The 13,634-nt window shown below is 44.4% G+C and overlaps 1 protein-coding gene and 1 pseudogene across 4 annotated transcripts in view; both read right to left on the reverse strand.

Moving 5' to 3' along the window:
* KSR2 (kinase suppressor of ras 2) overlaps nt 1-13,634 on the reverse strand; it is a 525,084-nt gene that overhangs the window by 269,398 nt on the left and 242,052 nt on the right. The gene's annotated exons all lie outside the window — the stretch shown is intronic.
* The window catches only part of LOC100406620 (aldo-keto reductase family 1 member A1 pseudogene), a 46,704-nt pseudogene continuing 33,070 nt past the window's right edge, over nt 1-13,634 (reverse strand). Inside the window, exon 1 of the transcript XR_013522145.1 lies at nt 1-13,634. This exon is cut by the window's right edge and continues 33,070 nt beyond it. The product of XR_013522145.1 is annotated as an aldo-keto reductase family 1 member A1 pseudogene (transcript).

Raw genomic sequence — 13,634 nt, forward strand, 5'->3', positions numbered from 1 at the left:
ATCTACATTGATAGATAATAGATGTAGATGTATTATCTATAGATAGTAGATATAGATATATAGATATATCTGGATAGATATTGATAGATAGATAGACAGACTGATATAGTGATGTCTCCTATTACTCCTGTCTCTTTGAAGAACTCTGACTGATACAGATATAGATTTTGGCACCTTAGTTATTATTCTCCAAAAGAATGCACAACAAATATTAAGAGCAATTACTCTGGGACTAAAATTGGTGCAGGAGGGAATGGGGATCTTTCACTATTTACCTACTTTTATGTAGTCTGTATTTGTTACACCAGCACAGATTACTTTTATAATTTAAAGTAGGAAAAGGGAGGGACGAGAAGGGACAGTACAAGGGAGGACATAACAGGACAGGAAAGAAAAAGTCCATCGAGCCTCCAAAATTCTGTCCTCTCACCTTCCCCTCTTTCCTATTTTCTGTCAGCCCTAATGAGAGCTGGAGAAGGGATTCTGGAATGAGAGGTGAGATGAACCTGCTCCCCAGGTGATGAGGCAAAAACATAAATTACTCCCTGAGGCTGAGTCAATTTCAGCGGCTCTGGCTGCAGCTCCCTGATGCCAGCAACTCACTGCTTCTAAGTCAGAGTTAAATGAGTTCAGCGCAGCATCACCTGTGATATTTGGGGGCTGAAGAATGCAAATTATTCCCCCAAATTGTATTTCATCCTTTTCTCATTCATCTAAGAGGTCAGAGTGAAGAAGAGGAATTTTCTTTCCTGATTTGGGGGTGAGGTGGAGTGTGGCGGGGCGGGGGTGGGGGGAGCAGCAGCTCTTCATTATCAAAGTCTGGCTCGTTAAATATTCATTCAAATGCCTGTCTCTGTTCCAGGAGGATGAGCCGATTTAAGGTTCGAATCTTACTGATCTATTATTCTTTTTGGAGCGGCAGGTGGGACTCTTTCATCAGGCTGCCAATGATAAAACCGCACCATTCTCTGAAGGGAACTTTAAGTAATCAAATGCAACTTTTTCTTCACCCCAACATGTACACCTCTTATGCTGATTCTCCTGAAGAAAGGCAAGAAAAAGAGCAGAGGTAAAAACCTTAGGAAAGATTGTGCCTGTTTGCCACCTAGGGACCAGCAAAGAAGGGAAAAGATTCTCAGAGCCTGGGAATAAGAGAGAAAAGGAAGAGGAGGGGAGAAGACGGGCCATAGGGAGAGAAAGAAATGGCACTGGCAGAGAACCTATTTTGTGCCTGCCACTTTGACAGCATTTCATCTTTACAACAACCTTTGAAGCAAGAATTGCCTTCTGAAAGGTGGAGTGACTTGCCCAAGGTCACACAGCTAGCAACACGCACCCTGGGGATTTCAATCCAGTCTATGTGACCTCTCAGCCCAGTCCTCTGTAACAGCTACCTCGCGACTCACACAAAGTCCCTGTCCACCAGTGCTTCTCAATGGGGACAAATTTGCCCTCTAGGGGACATAAGGCAATGTCAGAAGACATTTTTGGGTGTCACAACGTGGGGGGTACATGTGCTACTGGCATGTAGCAGGTAGAGGCTGCAGAAGATGCTAAACATCTACAACGCACACAGGACAGTCCCCACCACGAAAAATGATGCAGCCCCAAATGGCAGCAGTGCTGAGGCTGAGAAATCCTACGCTATGTGAAGGGCATCTGCAGTCACCCCATCATGTATCCTGGCTTCTGGCTGTCACTGCAGGAATACAGAAATTCCACCCAATGCTCTGATAGTTTTTGCAGAGCCCCAGACAAAACTCCCCTGGTAGTGAGCAAGTATTTGGGGAATCATTGCCTCTCTGTGTTGCCCCTGGATACATAAATTCTCATCTAAATTCATGCTCATATTCACAATTCCACAGTGGCAAGAGAGACAGAATTTTCTCATTAAAGGGCACAGTCTCAGTTTCTCTCCACTGAGGCAGTAAGAATCTGAGCTCCCTCAAAATGATGCAAAGCTGTAATTAACATTATGAAACCCCCTAAGTCGACCCACCCGGGGATCACTGCAGCAAGGTCTATGTGTTACGGATAACTCCATTCTAACTCTCAGCTCCCATGCAAATAAAATGCACATTCAGGAACTGAGAGACCCACGGAGGAAACTCAGTCACTATTTTAGCTGCCTGAGAAGAAGAAAGGTGCCCAAGCTCTAGAGCCAGAGCCCAGAGAAAGATTTGGAGCAGAGCACAAGGGAGAAAATCCACCTTTGTTGAGTGTTGTACCAAGGGCCAGCCACTGGGACAGGTAAGAAATATGCCCCTCTCATTTAATCCCCATTCAGTTGTCTAAAGAAGTTATTACTGTCCCCATTTTATAGATCTTAGGTCAGCAAATGTTTTCCGTAAAGGACCAGATAGTAAATATTTTAGGCTTTACAGGGTGCAGGATCTCTGTTGCAATTATTCATTTCTGCACTTGTTACACAAAAATAGCCACAGGCAATACAAAACGAATGCATCCTTCTGTCTGTCCATAACTCCTTCTGTCCATCCACCCATCCATCCATGCAGCAAACATTCATCAACAACCTGCCATATATCTTGGATATCAAGGCAACTGAGTCTCTTTCAAGGCACCCTCCGAATGAAGTCATATATGTCTTCATTAAGTTCCTAGAACAGGTAAGTGCTTTCCTGACTCAGGGCCTTTGCACATGTCTTCTCTCTCCCCGGAACATGCTCCTCTGTCCCCACAATGTCCCCCCTCTTTGCACGGCCTCTTCTCTGACCTCAGTTCAGTGGAACAGAGAGGTCTTCATGATCACTCTATCAGTCTCAATCTCAGCACCCGGTCTGCTTCTCTCATAGTACTTGGAACACTTTGAAATTATTGTATTTACTTCACTGTAAATTTATTTTGTGTCAGCCTCTTCCATTAGCACATGCCTTCCATGAAGGCAAAAATCTTTCTCATCTGCTATTTTATCCTCAGCATATGGCACATAGTATATGCTAAATAAATAGTTATTGAACTAAATGAATGAAATGAGACCCAGAAAAATTTACTCCAAGTATGGCTTCCACCCATTACACCAAGCACAGCCTAGACTGTGCCACCCAATATGGCATCCACTGGCCACAAGTGGCTAGAGGGCACCTAAAACGTGGCTAGTCTGAATTGAGATGTGGTCTGAGTATACAATACACACCAGATTTTGAAGACTCCATATGGAAGAAATAATGTAAGACATCTCAAGTTTTTAAGTCGATTATTTGTTGAAATAATATTTTAGATCTATTGGTTAGAATAAAATATATTATTAAAACCAATTTCATCTGTTTCTTTTTACTTTTCTACTATGGCTATGAGAAAATTTTTAATTACATACAGTGTTTGTATTCCATGTCTATTTGGTAGCACTGGGCTAGAACTGCCTATATTCCATTCCCAGACTTCTTACTAATTAGATCTCTGACCTTGGTCCAGTCAATTAACCTCAATGAGTCTCAGTTTCTTTATGCAACAAATGAATATAAGAATTTCTGACCTGCCAACCACACAGGGATGTGATATAGCTCAAATAAGATAGTGGATATGAAAGTGCCTGGGGAAAAAAATCTATACAAATGCAAGCTCTTCTGTAATGAGATTTTCTGGCTTGTTTCTAAATCTCCAAGTGTTTTATCTCCTCCCACACTGGCTCCTGGATATGACCCAACTTCCTCCATCTTTCCCAACTTCTGATGCTCATGGTTTGACTTTTGAACTCAATATTGATTCTTCCTTCTAAGTAAATTTCAGAATTGCAGAAGCTGGAGTGTTTGGCAAGACTAGTCCATTGTCAGACTCCTCAAGTTCACCAAAGTTGGTGTGTGATCCACTCTCCCAGCCCACCTTGGGGATCATCTTTCCGATAACAGTGATGCCAAGGAAACTTGATTTAGACAAACTCCTCTTGTCTTATAACTGCACATTGCCGACTGCACTTTTTAGGGGGCTCAAGGCCAGGTACAGTGGCTCTTACCAGTAAGCCCAACACTTTGGAAGGCTGAGACAGGAGGACCGCTTGAGTCCAAGAGTTTGAGACCAGCCTGGACAACACAGGGAGGTCTCATCTCCACAAAAACAAAATTAGCTAAGCATGGTGGCACATGCCTATGGTTCCAGCTACTCAGGAGGCTGAGGTGGGAAAATCACTTGAGCCTAGGAGATCAAGGCTGCAGTGAGCCAGGATTTCACCACTGCACTCCAACCTGGGTGACAAGGCAAGACCCTGCCCCAAAATTTTTAAAAAAAGAGGGCCCTATATGACTTAGGCTGACTGAGAGTTGAAGTTTTCATTGACTTAAAATGTAGATGACATCTGTTACTTTAGTCTGTCTACCACCCATTCACGTGGTGTGTGTGGGGCAGACAGGGTGTGTGTGTGTGTGTGTGTGTGTGTGTGTGTGTGTGCGCGCCTGTCCCAATCTGCTTACCCCATCCCCCGAATACAGAGATGGTTTCAGGTTAGGCAAGAGGCTCAAGCTGACGTACAAGGGGCCAAACTCAGGATTTGTGTACAAACCTTAGAGAAAGAAGTTTCTCTTTCCAGTGAGGCAATTGACTCTTTTTCTGGAACTACTTGAGACACAGAGTGAGAGGGAAGGCAGCTGGCCATAATGAGAAAGCAAAGCTACCAAGGAGCAAGGGGCTGACCAACTGTACCTAAAGCCCACCATACCTAAGCACTTTGCAGTTACAAAAGCCAACAAATCATTTTGTAGAAGAAGCCAGTTTAAGTTAAGATTTAATCACTTAGAAAGAGATACAAAAATAATGCATTTGAAAATTACTTTTATGACTTTCAATTCATCTGGATTAACTGAATATTGTCTAGAGGTGCTGATGAAAATAATTTAAACTAGATTGTGAATTAAATACAAACAAGCTCGTCTAAAGTCTGAGAATGCACAGAGGATCATAGCAAAGACATTTCCTCTGGAAGCATTTTACTGAAACCCTGTTGTTCACTGTCCATGGAAGGAAAGAGATTGCTCAGCAAAACTAATTATTAGACAAATCCCTCCAGTTGGAATGACTCAGAACTGGATTAATGGTCTTTAAATGAATGTGGCTTTCAGGGTTTTATTCTTGCTGCTTGGCAGAAACCTCCTGTGGGAATGCCACCCAGGAAACCTCCACATGTACCCTGAGGTTCTGGTCCTTGCCACCTTCTCAGGCAGATCATGAGGTTGGTGAGTGAGTGACTCTGGGGCAGATGGGGAAAGTGAGGCTCGCTTGTGCCCAGCTGGAATTAAATCATGTGCATTGGAAGGCCAGTTTTGTCCTCTAAACCAGGCATCCTGCCGTGAAGATTAATGAGGTGACAGTTCTCTAGGGCCTGGAGGTAGTTAAGACAAAACAGCCACCCAAACATCTGGGACTATTTTTAGCCTCTTCGGCACTGGGCTTGAAGACACATGCCAACACCGGCTCTGGCGAAGCATGGCCTTGCGGCTGTGTGCTGGTCCCCACTATGTCCCTCTGCCATACAATCATGAAGGTGGAGACTCTGACAAGGTCTCAGGTGATGATTTAGAGTCACCATCTCTCTAAAAGGAGAGGACTTCCAACCTGCCAAGCAACTGTTCATCAAGGATCCAGAGGGCTTTCTGTTTAGATGGACATCAAGGAAAACATGATTAAATGAATTTGTAGGGTTTAAAATTTACTATGCAAAGTGATGGCTGTAGAGAAACATCTGGAAACCAGACAAACTTCGTTTGGCTCATACAAACCTTAAACATGGATTTGTCAGCAACATGTATAAAAGCAGGAACATTTCACATTAAAAAATTCACTTTCCTTGATAAATTGAAACAACTCAGATCTGTTTTTTTCTTTTCCTTCCCAGCCCAGGCTGGAGTGCAGTGATGCAATCTTACACTACAACCTCCACTTCCCAGGTTCAAGCAATTCTTCTGTCTCGGCCTCCCAAGTAGCTTGGATTACAAGCATGTGCCACCACACCTGGCTAATTTTTTGAATTTTTAGTAGACGGGATTTCACCATGTTGACCAGGATAGTCTCGAATTCCTTACCTCAGGTGATCTGCCCACCTTAGCCTCCCAAAGTGCTGGGATTATAGGTGTAAGCCACTGCACCCAGCTAACAATTAAGGTCTTGCATTCAATGTAGCAACAGTCAGCTAGAGACAAGGAGTGGCTTCCCCCTTTAGATAGATGAGGCATGGGTGCTCCAGTTTGCCCCACTCACCACCATTCCCTATTGTAAGTAATTGACCCTGAAGCCAAATGTCAGCTGCCATTTGTCATCTTATACTAGGCCCTCTTCAACCATTTGGGTTTCCTGCCATGCCCTATTAGGTATTAGAGTTTGCAGGTTCTGCAAAATGAACACACATTAATTGCACAATAAATTGTTTAGGCAAAATTCCAACAAGCGATTACAAAGAATATGGCCCTTCTAAGGCTCCTTCAAACATTGGTCCTGTATGACTATATGAACAGAGTCGGAGAATATTAGAACTATTAGAGTCTTCTGTTAGTGCATTGGGGGCAGAGGGGAATGCTTCTCCTTATCCTCAATGTCTGTTTCCATGTGAAGGAAATTCTGCCAGCATCCCACTCCTGGCCCTCCTCCACTCCTTCACCACTCCTTCCATGAGGAGAGAGAGTGACTCAATAACTTCGAGTTTGAAGCTTGGGAGAGGAGCTGGGTATAGGAAGCATATCTCCTTCCTTATTCTTCTTCAGACAGGGGGCAAAGCGCTTGGAGGACGTGCAGAGTGAAAGTTCTATAGATGGTTCATTCCTACTGAACCAGGCATGCCCCAATTGGGCACAGCCAGGAACTGGGTGAGTAACTCTCTTTGATTACAAAGAAGCAGGGTTGTTTCTTAGGTGTTGTAAAGACCACACCAATGACCTGGGTTGATGGCTGTTATCATTTCAAAGGTTTGCTACACTCTTTAAAAATCTCATGGTGGAAACTGTGGACCCTCTACCACCTTCCTCCCCAGGTGCACCTGTCTGCACAACACTCGTGTATACAATGTCAGGGTGTTCACTGACCCTTGAAGCCCATTGATAGGCTCCAGATAGTTTTAACCCCTAATTTGGCCCCATGCCTAAAGAGGAATTGTTTAAAATAACACAAGGCAGAGGCAAGACTGACAAAAGACCAGCAGTCTGACTGGCATCCCCATCACTTTGCATCAGCTGTGTTTATTCATGCAACAAGTCTAAGTGCTTGTGTGCCAGGCAGTGATGAGCCCCACCCTTTGGTCTTAACCAAGGGCTCAAACATCAGACTGCTTATTACACAGATGAATGTCTAATCATACATCATGACGAATGCTGTGAAAGAAAGAGCGCAGCCCTCTTCTTGACAATAAGCCAGGGGGTCTGGCTTATTCGAAGGTGTTAGAGTGAGAAAACATTTCTCAGTGGAAGTGACCTTGAGCCCAGAGCTGATCTCTCAGGGAAAAAATAGGAATTAATTACAAGGAGGAAAGGAACACAAAGAGGCACCCAGACAGGCAGGAGGGAAGGAGAGGAAGCTGGAAAGAGGAGCGTTGTGTATATAGCACAGGTGGCAGTGACAGGTGTGGATTACAGATATCTTAGGTCCCATTCAGCCCTCAGACCTGTAATTTGTAAGGAGGGGGGAGTTCAAACTTTGACAAAGAGTTAAGAAGTTCATAGGCTCAATCCCTTTCCTACTTCTAGGAAAATTTCTCCAAAGGAAAGAAGTTGTCAAAAGCAAGAAATTGAGCCCCACATCCCAAGGTCCACTGCTGCCTCCTCCCCAGTAGAAGTGGAGGCAGACCGGTTGAATTTTGGTCTTTGACCTTCTGAGAGCATAGGATTCACAAAGAGAGAGCATTTCTACTCCCCAAGGGTGTCTACAAGAAAAGAAACTGGCATCTCAATTTCCTAAAGACATGTCTGCTGAAATTACGGATCCCATGGCCACCCACTGGTACCACCTTCTAAGCAGGGAGAAGTGGGACAGTTCTTAGAAAAGACTAACATGGGTAGCCATAAGATAGGGGATGTATTATTTAGACCAGAAATGCCCAAAAGAACTCTTTATGATAACGGAAATGTTTCATATCTGTGCTGTCCAATATGGCAGCCACCAGCCACATATGGTTATTGAGCACATGAAATGCAGCTAGTGCAACTAAGGAATTAAATGTTTAATTACATTTTATTTTAATTAATGAGTTATTTATTGGATGTTCTCACGGCTTTATTAATTCTCTCTTACCGTTGTGGCAGGACCTCATTAGCTGGAGAACTGGAAGGAAGGCCAAGAAGCTGTGGTCTCAGTATGGGTCATTAAAGGGGTACAGAGGATGCCCTGCATCCCTTAGGACTCTTCCCATCCACCATAAGCATAGGCACAATATCTTGCCAGTTTTTGTTCAAGGCATTTAGCTGCTTCATTTCTTCTGAGCCAAAGGTGAAGTCAAACACCTTGATGTTCTGAAGGATTCGAGAAGGAGTGATACTTTTGGGGATGCAGATCACTTTCTGCTGGACCTGCCACCTGAGCAAGATCTGAGCTGCAGATCGGCCATACTTTCCAGCCAACGCCAGGACTACTGGTTCCTCCAGGACAAGTTCATTAGGATCGCGCCATGCATGATCAGAGGAGCCCAAAGGGCTATAAGCAGTTACCTCCAGGCCACATGCTTGGCAGTGGGCAATTGGCTCATTCGAAGCCAAGTATGGGTAACATTCCACCTGCAAGGCAGCTGGACGCATGGAGGCCACACTGAGTATATCATCAATCTGCTGACTGCTGAAGTTGGACAGGCCCAGCACCCGCACCAGCCCCTTAGCTACCAGTGCCTCCAGAGCCTTCCAAGTCTCCTTGTAGTGGGTGGAGTCATAGCGTATAGTCCCATCAGCATTCTTGGGGAAGGGATTGTCTCCCCGCTCGAAGGCATAAGGCCAGTGCATCACGTACAGGTAAAGGTCCAGATGCCCCAGCTGGAGGTCAGCCAGAGTCTTCTGGAGGGCAGGCTCAACATCCTCGGGGTGGTGCTTGGTGTTCCACAGCTTGGATGTCACAAACAGCTCCTCCCAAGGCACTGCCTTGCCTGGTCCCACATCCTCCTTCAGGGCCTCCCCAGTCTCAGGCTCACTGCCATAGAAAGCAGCACAGTCAATGTGGTGGTAGCCTACACTAAGGGCATACTTAACCGCTGCTTTTACCTGACCAGGTTCACTCTTCCAGGTACCCAGACCAATCAGGGACATCTTTTGCCCAGTGTGCAGAACACAGCAAACTGCCATTGACCTTTTGGCATAAGCACAGAGCATGAACAGGATAGTGTGGCCTGGGCTCAGTTCTACAGCCTGCCAGAGAGCCAACGGGCCTCAGCTTAAGTCTGGCAGTGATGAGGCAGCTCCACCTATTTTAATTATTTTTTAAGAGACAGGGGTCTCACTATGTTGCCCAAGTTGGTCTCGAACCGAGTTCAAGTGATCCTCCCCCCTCAGCCTCCTAAGTAGCTGGGACTACAGTTGCAAGCCAGTACTCGATAATTATAATTCTTTTAAATTTAAATAATTACCACCTGTGGCTAGTGGCTACCATATTAGACAGTGCAGCACAGCACTAGACATTTCTGCACGTAGGGGATCACTAGACGACCTACGTCCAAACAGCTTGAGGGTATCAGAGGTGTGTGAATCAGAGTAACTCCATGTTGAACAGAAGCTGGGTAAAATGAGGCTGAAACCTATGGGGCTGCATTCCCAGATGTCTAAGGCATTCTAAGTCACAGGATGAGACAGGGGTCAGCACAAGATACAGGTCATCAAGACCTTGCTGATAAAACAGGATGCAGTAAAGAAGCCTACCAAAACCCACCAAAACCAAGATGGTCACAAGAGTGACCTCTGGTCGTCCCCACTGCTACTCTCCCACCAGCTCAGTGACAGTTTACAAATGCCATGGCAATGTCAGGAAATTATCCTATATGATCTAAAAAGAGGAGGCATGAATAATCCACCCCTTGTTTAGCATAGCATCAAGAAATAATCATAAAAATGGGCAACCAGTAGCTTTTGGGGCTGCTCTGTCTATGGAGTAGCCATTCTTTTATTCCTTTACTTTTCTAATAAACTTGCTTTCACTTTACTGTATGGATTTGCCCTGAATTCCTTCTTGCACGAGATCTTAGACCCCTCTCTTGGGGTCTGGATCAAGACCCCTTTCCTGTAACAAGGGGCTATTGAAGTAGTGAGTCTGAGAAGGCGATGGGGGTACTTCCCACTGCACCCCAGATCTCTACCCACCCAGAGAATAAGAGAAGTATCCCCTATGCCCATGACTGCAAGGGAAAGCCTGAGGGCTAGTGGATGGCAGCAGTCCTCTGTGTCTAGGTGACCACCAGAAAAGGGACCAGAGGGGTGCCATCCCAGGAGTCAATTAGACCAGGCTGCCCCTCAGTGGCAGGGGACGTTATCAGGATGACCCTGCAGACAAGCCAGAGGACTCCATCCTCATCATTCGCAGAGAGATCACTCACAACGGAAGAATCAAACAAGCCACACCAACACCAGGGAGACTTTCTCTGCTTTATGCTCTACAAGCCAAAAGTGAGTAAATCTGCCCGAGTTGTCACTAAAAATGGAAAAGAAGACACTCCACGTACCTCAATTAAACTCAAAGCTGCTTCCTTCATGTTTATACTTCCGTGAGTTTAGATTTTTCAGCCAACCCATCACAACCGTTATTAAGCATGATATATCTGTATAAGTAATTTAATTTATAAGAGGCAGATATGATCAACTCCGTTTTACAGAGGAAGAAACTGAGGCTCAGAAAAGTTGAATGAATCACCCATGATCCCACAGATAAGTGACAAGGCTGGAATGGGAACTCATATCTTTCTCATTCCAAAATTTTCTTGGATACTGCCAGGTCATCTGTTGAACAATAAAATCATCATTTTAAAAAATGCTAAAAAAATACAAGTAAAAATTAGTAAAATCCAAATAAGATCTGTATTAAGTCAACAGTATTGTACCAATGTCAATTTTATACTGTGGTTATGTAAGATGCTGTCACTGGGGGAAGTTGGGGGAGGATACAAGGAACTTCTGTACCACAATTTCTTGTGAGTCTTCAACCATTTTAGAATATCATTTAAAAAAAAAAATCTAGGCCACGTGTGGTGGCTCAAGCCCGTAATTCCAGCACTTTGGGAGGCAGAGGTGGGCAGATCATGTGGTCAAGAGATCGAGACCATGGTGAAACCCCGTCTCTACTAAAAAAATACAAAAATTAGCTGGCGTGGTGGTGCACACCTGTGGTCCCAGCTACTCAGGAGGCTGAGACAGGAGAATTGCTTGAACCTGAGAAGTGGAGGTTGCAGTGAGCTGAGATCGCGCCACTACGCTCCAGCCTGGTGCCTGGCAACAGAACAAGACTCTGTCTCAAAAAAAAAAAAAAAAAAATCTAATATTGGATTTTTGAAGTTATGCAAATAACATTTATTGCATATTTCTCACATCAAACTACTAGTGTAGATACCAACAAAATCTCACATTTTGATAAGTATTTCAAACTCAAGCTGTCTTTAAATCCTGTTCTTACTGTTTATTTCAGTTTGCTCTTTAAAACATAATGTGTTTTAAAGTTAGGCTTTAATATATACCTTTCAGGATGGGCACAGAGGCTCACGCCTATAATCTCAGCACTTTGGGAGGCTGAGGCGGGTAAATCACTTGAGGTCAGGAGTTCAAGATCAGCCTGGCCGACATGACAAAACCCCATCTCTAACAAACAATATAAAAAGTAGCCGGGCGTAGTGGTATGTGCCTGTAGTCCCTGCTATGTGGGAGGCTGAGGTGGGAGAACTGCTTGAACTTCGGAGATGAAAGTTGCAGTGAGCTGAGATCATATCACTACACTCCAGCCTGGGCAATATGACAGAGTGAGACCCTGTCTCAAAAAAAGAAAAGAAAAGAAAAGAAAAACAATATGTATCTTTCAAACTATACCTAAAAATAAGTATCAACATTCCTCAGATACTGAGGTGTTAGCACAGGTTCTGATTCACAAATATTAAAAATACACTTTTTCTAAATAATGATGCAATGGGCATATAATCTCTCCATTTTGTTCTGAAGAGTCATGAGACTTTATGTGGCTTTGCTGCTGGTAGTTACACAACAAGCTTCATCTCTCTGGATCATCAGCAAAAAATAACCTGCCCCCGCCCCTTATCCCTCACCCCACGCAGTTCTGGACTCTTGGATGCTCCATGATCCACGTCAAACAGGCAGGGGGTCTGCAATGCCAGGATATAACCAGCAGCATCAGCCCAGATGCACAACAACATGCCAAGAATCAACAGAGATCAGGAACATTTTTGATCCCTTGTAGGGAGGGTTGTTTGTAAGTGTTCAGCCCTGGCTTGATGAGTCACTCTTTAGGAAAGAAGAAGCATGACTTTTTTTCTGTTGATTCCAGGAAGATTTCAGGTGGGAGGGAGGGATTTCAAGAAGTCAAAAAAGTCAAAGACAAGGGGAGGAATAAGGCTTGGCCAATCTGTTTAAATGGGATGCTCTTGAGACAAGTGAGAACGTAGGTGCTGAGTGGGAAACAGGAAAGAAAACTGGTTAACAAGAACAGGGATGCTTGGGGCAGGCATCTGGTACTTTTTATCCCTGGCTTAATTCTCTCTCTCTCTCCTCTCTCTCTCGCTCTCTCTCTCTCTCTCTCGCTCTCTCTCTCTCTCCTCTCTCTCTCTCTCTCGCTCTCTCTCTCTCTCCTCTCTCTCTCTCGCTCACACACACACACACACACACACACAAACAAACAAGATGGCAAGGGAGGTAGGCTGCAAAACGGTATGAGAAATAAGAAGAAGCAAAACATAGCTTAGTTTTTCTCTCCCAACTGCACTCATCCCCAGCCCAGTGAAACAGGGAGATTGAAAGAAGAAAAATCAGAGGAGACAGATGAAAAGACAAGAGGCCAGAGAGATAAGACAATGTCTTCAAGGCAGTGTGATATTGCCTTAAGAGCAGGCAAGTTGATCAATGGAATGGAACGGAGTGTCTTGAAGTACACCCACATACACATGGCCAACTTACATTCGATGACGATATCAAGAAATTCAATGGGGTCTTTTCAACAGATGGTGCTGGAACAACTGGATAGTCACATGGAAAATAAAGAGTTTCCATCCTTACTTTACATCATATGCAAAAATTAATGTGAGATAGATAATAAACCTATCAGAAAAGCTAAAAACTGGAAAGCTTCTAAAAGAAAATAGGAGAATATTGACAACTTTGGGATTGGCAAAGATTTCTTAGGATACAAAAAGCACTAAACATTAAAAAATTCTTAGGCCAGGGGTGGTGGCTCGTGCCAAGTAATTCCAGCACTTGGGGAAGCCTGGGCAGATCATGTGAAGTTAGGAGTTCGAGACCAGCCTAGCCAATTTGGTGAAACTTCGTCTCGACTAAAAATACAAAAGTGAGCCTGGCATGGTGGTGCAAATCTGTAAACCCTCCTACTTGAGGCACAAGAATCACTTACCAGGGAGACAGATGTTGCAGGGGGCTGTGGCTCACACCTATAATCACAGCACTTTGGGAGGCCAAGGTAGGCATATCACTTGAGGCCAGGAGTTTGAAAATAACCTGGCC

Source organism: Callithrix jacchus, chromosome 9, assembly GCF_049354715.1.
Source record: "Callithrix jacchus isolate 240 chromosome 9, calJac240_pri, whole genome shotgun sequence".
Lineage (NCBI taxonomy): Eukaryota > Metazoa > Chordata > Mammalia > Primates > Cebidae > Callithrix > Callithrix jacchus.